The sequence below is a fragment of the Dioscorea cayenensis genome, chromosome 1 (assembly GCF_009730915.1).
Source record: "Dioscorea cayenensis subsp. rotundata cultivar TDr96_F1 chromosome 1, TDr96_F1_v2_PseudoChromosome.rev07_lg8_w22 25.fasta, whole genome shotgun sequence".
Lineage (NCBI taxonomy): Eukaryota > Viridiplantae > Streptophyta > Magnoliopsida > Dioscoreales > Dioscoreaceae > Dioscorea > Dioscorea cayenensis.
This window is the reverse complement of record NC_052471.1, coordinates 18,714,152-18,723,163: the sequence shown is the minus strand read 5'-3', so window position 1 is coordinate 18,723,163 and position 9,012 is coordinate 18,714,152. Positions and strand designations below refer to the sequence as shown.

The window sequence follows — 9,012 nt, the reverse complement described above, 5'->3', positions numbered from 1 at the left end:
TAATCTAGACGTTGGTATGATGCCGCTTAAATTATGTCTATTATTTATTTAGTTGTAAATTTGTTTTACTTTAGTTTGGAGAATTTAGTATTTTAAATAATTTTAAATGTTTTGTTTACTTAATCTTTAATTTCCGTATATTTTAATTCCCCCAATAGTGGGATCTTGAAATTTAATTTATTTTCTGCGGACTTGGGAATCGGAGGAATTTGGTGATTTCTGAATATTTGTACCTTGTAAATATTTTTTTTTGTATCTGAATATTTTGGTCTCCAAATGGGCGATATGCTTACTATTTGTGTTTTCTCTGAGTGTGTTTTCTCAACTTGTATCAGATTGAATACTGAACTTTCTGGTTTAGCATTCTCTGTCATTTCACATATATAAGATGGAGAATGAAAACCATAGCACCAACCAATATTGGAAATTTGACTCACAGATGCTAACACTGTTCACATCCTCACTTTATGTGGCAGCATTGGTTGCTTCATTCTTTGCAACCACAGTGACAGGAGTTTTTGGTAGGAAATGGTCCATGTTTGGTGATTGTATTACCTTTCGGATTGGTTCCGCTATCAATGGTGCTACAGAGAACATGTTCATGCTCATCTTGGTTGTCTTCTGCTCGGAGTTGGTGCTGGCATTGCTAATGTCACGCCCCGAACCTGGTGCGCTGACAAACGGCCGCAGACCCACAAGGCGGGGCCCAGTGAACCTGCAAGGCCTCAAAACCTAAACACAGACTAGGAGTAGAAAATAACTGACAAAATACTAAATAAGAGTACAACTGAAGGTTTACAACCAAACCCAAATACAAAGGCGAATGAAATACAGTACGACCTACAAGGAGGTTCTTACACAATAATACAACAAATGCAAATACATAAGCCACAGAACATAATTCCAAAGAAGGCATCTACTGGAAGCCTTCTAAGATCCCTCGGTTTCATCGCTCCCGATCCGAAAAAGGATTTAAAAATAAACCCATGAGCTCACTAGCCCAGTAAGTAATCCAAACGAACTGAAAGCAAAAGTTCAAATATCAAATTTGTACGAAAAACAATAGCGCCAAAAAGAATTATCAAAACCAAAGGATAAAACAGATAGCAAAATCCAGAATACATCTCCAAATTCCCTGTAAGTGCCAAAGGTCATTTGTTTATCCTCGGTGATGCACACAGAGCCAAAAATAATGAAATCATTTATTTACCCTCGGTGACCCGAGACTCGAATAACAGTGACCGTTGATTATTTCATCGAATGGACACGGTGCTGAAATCTGCAGTCTCATTTTTCCAAAAATTACTTGTCGACAAGGTCGTGGGTTTAACCCCCAAGCGATGTGGTTGCATATTGTTCATTTTGGAGACCAAAAATTCGAGATACAATTCCAAGCCAAGAATACAGAATATTCACAAGTATTTTTCCAAAAATCATCAAATAAAAATAAAAGTAAATAATTAAATAAACAGATAAATAAATAATGTAAAAAGGAAATACTCACTTTTTCCAAGCCTAAGCTCGGTTCTCACTTTGGAGAAATAATAACAACATTTCACAAATATTTTCCCAAAAATTCAAGAAAAATAAAAGATTCATCAAAAAATAATAATAATTAATAATAATAATAATAATAATAATAAAAAATGAAATAACACAAGTATAAATAATAGTGAAACCAATAAATAATTATTCGAATCAATCTCAAGAAAGAAATGCATTAATACCATAATATACTAAAATTTGTAAAAAAATACAAAGGTCTAATGTATCTCATCAAATGAAGAAAAAAATGGTCCACCTAAAAACCAAAAATAGCTAGAAAAAAATAATTTCAAAGGAAAATATTGTCAAAAACAAGGATGTTAAAAATTTTAGGAAGGAGATAGGCAAGGACATAAAAGGCAAGTGGGTATTTAAGGGATAAATGTATAACCCAAATAATATATTGGTAATTCAAGTTGATGTTAGGTGGACCAAGGATTCAAACACTTAATAAATCTTAAGTTTTTGCTATTGGGAATAAACAAGGTTACAAAAAGGATAATTACTTTGCCAAATATTTGGAAGTAACAAGGAAATAACATATATAAGTTTTGGCAAATAATAGCACTATGGTTCCAACTAAGTATAGAAACTTCTCTTCCTCTAAAAACACAAGACATAATAGATGGCATTCCCACAATAATTTTTAAAGAATAAATGCAAACAAAATTTCAGAAATTTTTCATGAAAATAAACCAAAACAACAAAATTTAAATACAAGAGTTTAAGGGATTACTTACTTGGTGATCCTAAATTCAAAAGAGATCCAAGATGATGCTCAAGGTGGTCCTGAAAATCCAAGGGAAAACCAACCAAATATACATGAATACTAGGAAGAGTTCAAGCACAAAAGTTCATGCTAAGCTAGTCTAAAAATACCCCCTTAAAACAACAACAATTTGAAAGTGTCTACAAGTAGATCTAACATAATACTAATACTAGTGGTAATAACAATGATGTGGGAAGGGAACATAGAATGATTAATAGGAACAAGGACAATAGGTGAGAGAAACAAGGATGGAAATAAATCTCCTAGCACAAGTAGTAGATCAATGCATGCATGCATGCATGTATATATATATATATATATATCTATATTTACACATACTTATGGTTGCAGGACCAACATGTGTGGATATATATATGCTACCAATTTAAAAAGGCTGCCAACAAGTCAATGTGCATTAAATATATATACTAATATTTGATGCTTAAATAATCAAAGCATGACATGCAACCAGGCCACATCTTGGAGGCTTCTAGTCTTTTGTTTTCCATGCAAACAAGTGGGGATGCAAAGTTTAAGAAGGGGATCAAGTTTACTAGTATTCCTGGTAACAAAAAAATATAAATGCCATAGAAAGTTAAGCACAAGGATGCAAGAATATGTAAGGTCCAACACACATGCCAAAACTACAAAACTAAACATTCATTAGGCATGCAAAAACTTGGGTTTTTGGCTTGGGTTTCAAGCAAAATGGTATAAACATATAGATGGTTCCATGAATAAAACTTTATGTAACATGGAGACCAAGAACTAAAGATACTCAAGAGGCACAAGGGTGGGTTTCAACATGCATAAGTAGAGGGTTTTCATGCAAGGATAAGCACCAAAAATTTTAAACAACAACCCATGCAAACATAAGAAGCAAGCTAACAACCATCATTTAAGAAAGAGAAGTTAACTTCCGGACAACGTGATCAACCTACAACAATTACCTCTAGGTTGATGACGAAAAGAAGAGCTCCTCCCCGGTTTGATCGTCGCCGCTACAGTGATCCGGTGAGGTGCTTCACTCTTAAGGCTTCAAAGGAGATGAGGAAGAGTTTAGAGGGTGTGAGGAAGCAAGGAAGGGTAGTGATAATGCAAGGGATTAGAAAATATGGCCAGGTGACAAGGATGGGACTGGATCCGGGAATCCTTCCATGTTTTCCTCACTTCGCAAGATTTCCAAAGAAAGAAGCCAAAACAAAGGATTAAGGGGAAAGTAACTATGATTAGCAACTAAGGCAAGTTCTAATTAAGGGCGGGGTCCACAGCTAATCAGGTAATACATGTGTGCAAGTGGTTCATTCATAAGGTTAATGGATCTCCTAAATTTTGATGGAAAAACCTATACTATTAAGATCCTAACATTAGGTTTTTAATAAACGTGTATGGCAGTCTGTGCCTGTTTATCTTTCAGAGATGGCTTCAGCATGTCTCTGAGGTATGCTCAACATTGGATTCCAGCTCATGATCACCATTGGAATCCTTGCTGCTAACCTCAGCAACTATAGCACAGCCAAGATTCAGGGAGGATGGGGATGGCGTGTGAGCCTTGCACTAGCCGCTGTACCAGCAGGCATCATCACTCTCAGTTCACTCTTTCTCCTCGACACCCCTAACTCCCTTATTGAGCGTGGGCATGAGGACAAGGCAAAGGAGATGCTTTGCAAGATTCATGGTATTGAAGACATCCAAATGGAGTATGATGACATGTTAACTGCTAGTGAGGAGGCCAAGAAAATCCAGCATATGTGGTCCAACATCTTTAAGAGAAAGTATAGGCCCCAACTGACCATGTCAATCCTCATACCTTTTTTTCCAACAATTGACGGGCATCAATATTATCATGTTCTATGCACCTGTGCTATTCAAGACTATTGGATTTGAAGATGATGCCTCTCTTATGTTTGCTATCATCACTGGCCTTGTGAATGTCTTTGCCGCCTTTGTTTCCATCTTGACAGTGGATAGGTTTGGAAGGAGGATCCTCTTTCTACAAGGTGGAATTCAAATGCTCATTTGTCAAATAGTTGTTGGAACAATGATAGCCATCATGTTCGGAACAAGCAGAGTGGTTGATGTGTCTATGGACTACACTCCTTGGGTGGTGGACTTCATTTCCGTATACGTAGCTGGATTTGCATGGTCTTGGGGGCCTTTAGGGTGGCTTGTACCGAGTGAAATATTCTCTCTAGAGATCCGATCAGCTGGACAAAGTATCACGGTGTCTGTGAATATGTTCTTCACCTTTATTATCGGGCAAATATTCCTTACGATGCTATGCCACATAAAGTTTGGCCTCTTCTACTTATTTGGTTGATGGGTGGTGATCATGACCATTATCATTGCGCTCTTCTTGCCGGAGACCAATAATGTGCCTATAGAGGAGATGATCCTTGTGTGGAAGCGCCATTGGTTTTGGGGCAAGTTCATCAGCGATGATGATGTTCATGTTGCTAATTACATGGTTGCAATAGCATAAATCTAGAATGTGTATACATGCAATATACATCACATTGAAGCTTTGTGTCAATCTTACCTTGCTCTTTCTCTCTCCTCATTCTCTTTAAAATATATGCTTAACAAGCAAACAAAATAAAAAGGCAATGATAAAATTAGAGGATGGCCTTGCCATTAATATGAAACATATATTGTGTTATAATTTAATTATACTTTTTCCAACAACATTAATGTATTGTTAACTTACCTATAGCACCAGCTCTTCATATATAATCAATAATGATTTCACAGTGATATATTAGGTGAAATTAGTTTATGCTACTGCCATTAATCTTCACGCAATATTTGTTGCAAAAACCAAGTAAAATTTGGCAGGTTAAAGTGGAGTTTTGCTCCGTGAAGTATTAAACAACTTTTTATATTGTTGAGATGGAATATGTGACTAATTTATGGTTTATACTGAAGCCCATATAAGGAAATAGTAATTTGGTAGACTATGATAATCTTTTTGTAGGAATCATTTCTATTCATTAAAGATATCATTATTTAAGAGTGATTCATAGATAGAAGAAGGTGTGTTTATATTTCATTTCATTGTTACACATGAGGGAATGCTTAAAAGAATGCAATGGCTAAATCCCTATATAGCAACCATATAGCATATGTAAATATAATGCCAATGACCAAATGGTCTATTGGTATACGGGTAGCCGATAGAGCTCTTCATTGAGTGGTGTGAGTTCGATTCTCGGCTGAGAGCACATTTCTGGGAGATGTGAGCGGTGGTTATGTGCGGGTGGTCCCAGCACCCATGGGTACATGGGCCCCACCCCCTTTTGCTCCACCAAGGCTTGTGTACGCCCTGACGGTTTAGCAGGGCCTTCGGGCTGTCTGTTCCTCTTGTCAAAAAAATAAAAATAAATAAAAATAAAAAATAAAAAAGTAGGGGCTATCAACCTAATCATTTTCTTTATTCTTATCTATCTCAATGCATTTCAAATAACAATTTCAACATTAGACATGGTTAAACATTTAAATTTAGAAACTTGAATGAGTCAACTAGCATCCACTATTAGTAGATTAGAATCTCAAAGATAAACTGACTTCACAATCTATTGTCAATTCAAGACAAGATAATGCAATTACCTTAAGAAGTGAGAAAGAGTTAAATGAATTCAGAAGAAGTGGTAGTGCAAACCGTAGCACACCTTGGAAGAGGAGATAGAAAAAGAAGTGTTAGCTCACCAACAGTAACCCAATCAACCTAAGGTAGTAAATAATGACAATCCAACAGTTCAAGTAACTAAACCTTCTATTCAGGAGATATTTTCTAAATCTAAGAAAGAGAATAAGGATATTCTTGAGATTTTTCACATGGTTTAGGTAAACATTCGTCTAATTTACACTATAAAACAAGTTCTTCACTAAACAAAATTTCTCAAAGAATTATGCACAAAAGAGTCAAACTAAAAGGTAATGAGAGGATAAGTGTGGGAGAAAATGTGTCAACTATTCTCCAAAATAAGTTACCCCCAAAGTGCAAAGACTCGAAGGTCTATTTACTGTCCCATGTATGATTAGAAATGTTGTAATTAAGGCAACTATTTAAGTGCTGCAGTGAATGTTATAACTTTGTCTATTTATAAATCTTCTAATATTAGTTCAATAAAAAGACACAGGTGTCATTATCCAACTTACCGAGAGATTTGCTGTGTATCCTGAGGTAGTCCTAGAGTATGTCCTAGTGCAAGTTAACAAATTAGTTTTTCTTACTGATTTTTAATCTTGATATAAAGGAAGATAATTCCCTAACTTTACATTTATTTTATGAGGGAGACTATTCTTGAGGACAACAACAACAAAGATTGATGTGCGTAGTGATTCACTTACCATGAAATTTGATAGTGAAATTATTAAATTTACTATTTATGATGCTATAAAACACCTTAGTGACATGACATCTATTTCAATAATAGATATTATTAACCATTTAGTGCAAGAGACAAGTGCACAAGCTACGGTGTCCAACATAGAGATAAAATCCATACTTGAGAAATTAATCTATCAGCCCGAATAGAAAGATTTGGAGGAACACTTTGATAATACACTATAGGCCTACTGCGTGTCCTATAAGATCCCTCTGGATGAGGCTAGTGAACAAAGGAAGTTGCAATTGAAAGAGTTGGAGGAAATTCATAATGATGCCTATGAGATTTCAAGAATTTAAAAGACAAGAATAAAGATTTTTCATGATAAAAAAATTTTTAGAAAATAATTTTCTGTTGGTTATAAAATTCTACTTTATCATTCTTGCTTAAAATTGTTTCCTAGTAAATTACATTGTAGATGGGTAGGACCCTTCATTATTACTAAAGTGTTTGTTTATGGTACAGTTGAAATACATAATCACAACACATGTAAGTATTTTTTATTTTTTATTTTTTTGGGAAGAACCTCTTAGACAAAGAGGCTATTTATTAAGAAACTCAAAAGGAAACAAAGGTTTACACTGAAACAAATGAGCAACATTCAGAACCAAAGAAAACAAACTAAAGAACTTAAAATTTAAACCCATTATCAAAGAAAGATTTCATGATTCAATGGGGTAAGTCTTTGCCAGATAAGAACAGGTTGAGATATTGACGATGAGATCCAAACGACGCAAGGTTTGCAGCAGGGGTACCCCAAGACGATGGGATGACTTGAATACGAGGGCATCTACTCATGTCCAGGAGAAACTTCAAGTTGCTGATTTGATCTTGATATCTCCAGGAAGAGGTGAAGTCCGAGCACTGGATAAGATCAAGAGTTGCTTAGTGATCGCAGAGGATATGCGTGATCAGGATCCGAAGCTCCAAAGCAGTGTGGAGAGCAACTTCAATAGCAAGGATGGCATCCAAAATGTTGTCCAGCAAACGTTGAGATCCACATCCTGCATAAGAGATTTCATATTTAATATTGGCAAAGAAGAAACCAAAGGCACACACCTGAAGGTTGTGATTGGTGGTTGCATGAGTGAATAAGAAGCAGCCATCTGCTGTTGAAAAATTGTTTAAAATGAGCTTCCTGCCAAGAATATCCTTGGTAATGATAGAAAACTCTCCAACATGAGCCATAGTTCTAGTCACAATAGAGGAGTAATTTGGACGGACTTTTTTAAAAATAGCATTGCAACGGCAAAGCCAAATGTTCCAAGCACCAGGCGCAATGATAGCCAAAATATGCATCGAATGGCCAAACTCAGTAACCCAATTACCAGAAGAAAAACCATTATTGAAAGTTATAGCAGTGTTCAGCAAAGAACTAAAGTGGTTCCAAATTTCCTGAGAACGAGCACACTGACCAAAAATATGGTCAATAGTTTCTCTCTGAAGGCCACAAAGTGCGCAGGGAGAATCAGGACCAATGTGTATACTATGGAGAAAAGCATAAGTGGAAAGACAACCTCTTAAACAAAGCTAAATAAAGTGGCTGACTCTAGGAGCCACAGGAATCAACCAAACTGTTTTCCACCCCTCCCAATGATCAGTAAAACTATGTTGTTTAATCAAAAAATGATAAACAGCAGAGGAAATGTTAGGGGTTGAAGAGTTAGGAAGCCAGATCCACTAATTGTTTGAACCATACTCAATAGAGATAGAATTCTTATCAATAGTATCATAGTGATTACAAAAAAGTGAAAGAATCCCCTGATTATCCCATTGATCACCAATAATAAGATCAGAAAAATGAATTTGATCAAGATCAATTTCCATATTAATAAAGGTGGGCTTTAAAGCAATCGGAATATCAAATAACCAAGGATCCCAGAGAAGAGAAGTGTTGGCTGGATTAACAGAATTAAGCTTAAAGTAATGCCTGAGAAAAACTGCAGACTTACAAAGCCCATGAAAGAACCAGGAGCACTTAGTTGGGGCAGAATCATGCCAAAAATTAATTTTCCCATATTTACTGTATAGAATCTTAATCCACAAACAATCATGGGAATTTAAATATTTGAATATGTTTTTTGCCATAAGGGAATGCTTGGCAAGAACAAGGTTTTTGATACCCAAGCCCCCCTCAGACTTACCTTCCATCAGAATGTTCCAACTCACGTTATGGATGCCCGTTCTATTGCCATTCCTACTCCAAAAGAATTTCCGCACAACTTTGGAAATATCATCAAGGATAGAGTCTGGAATAGGGTAGACAGTCAAAGTGTAAACTGGCACAGAAAGGAGAATAGAATTAATTAA

The 9,012-nt window shown here is 35.8% G+C and overlaps 1 pseudogene; it reads left to right on the top strand.

Moving 5' to 3' along the window:
- Positions 1-388: 388 nt before the first annotated feature.
- On the top strand, positions 389-4,796 carry LOC120257065 (annotated as a pseudogene).
- The last annotated feature ends 4,216 nt before the right edge of the window (positions 4,797-9,012 follow it).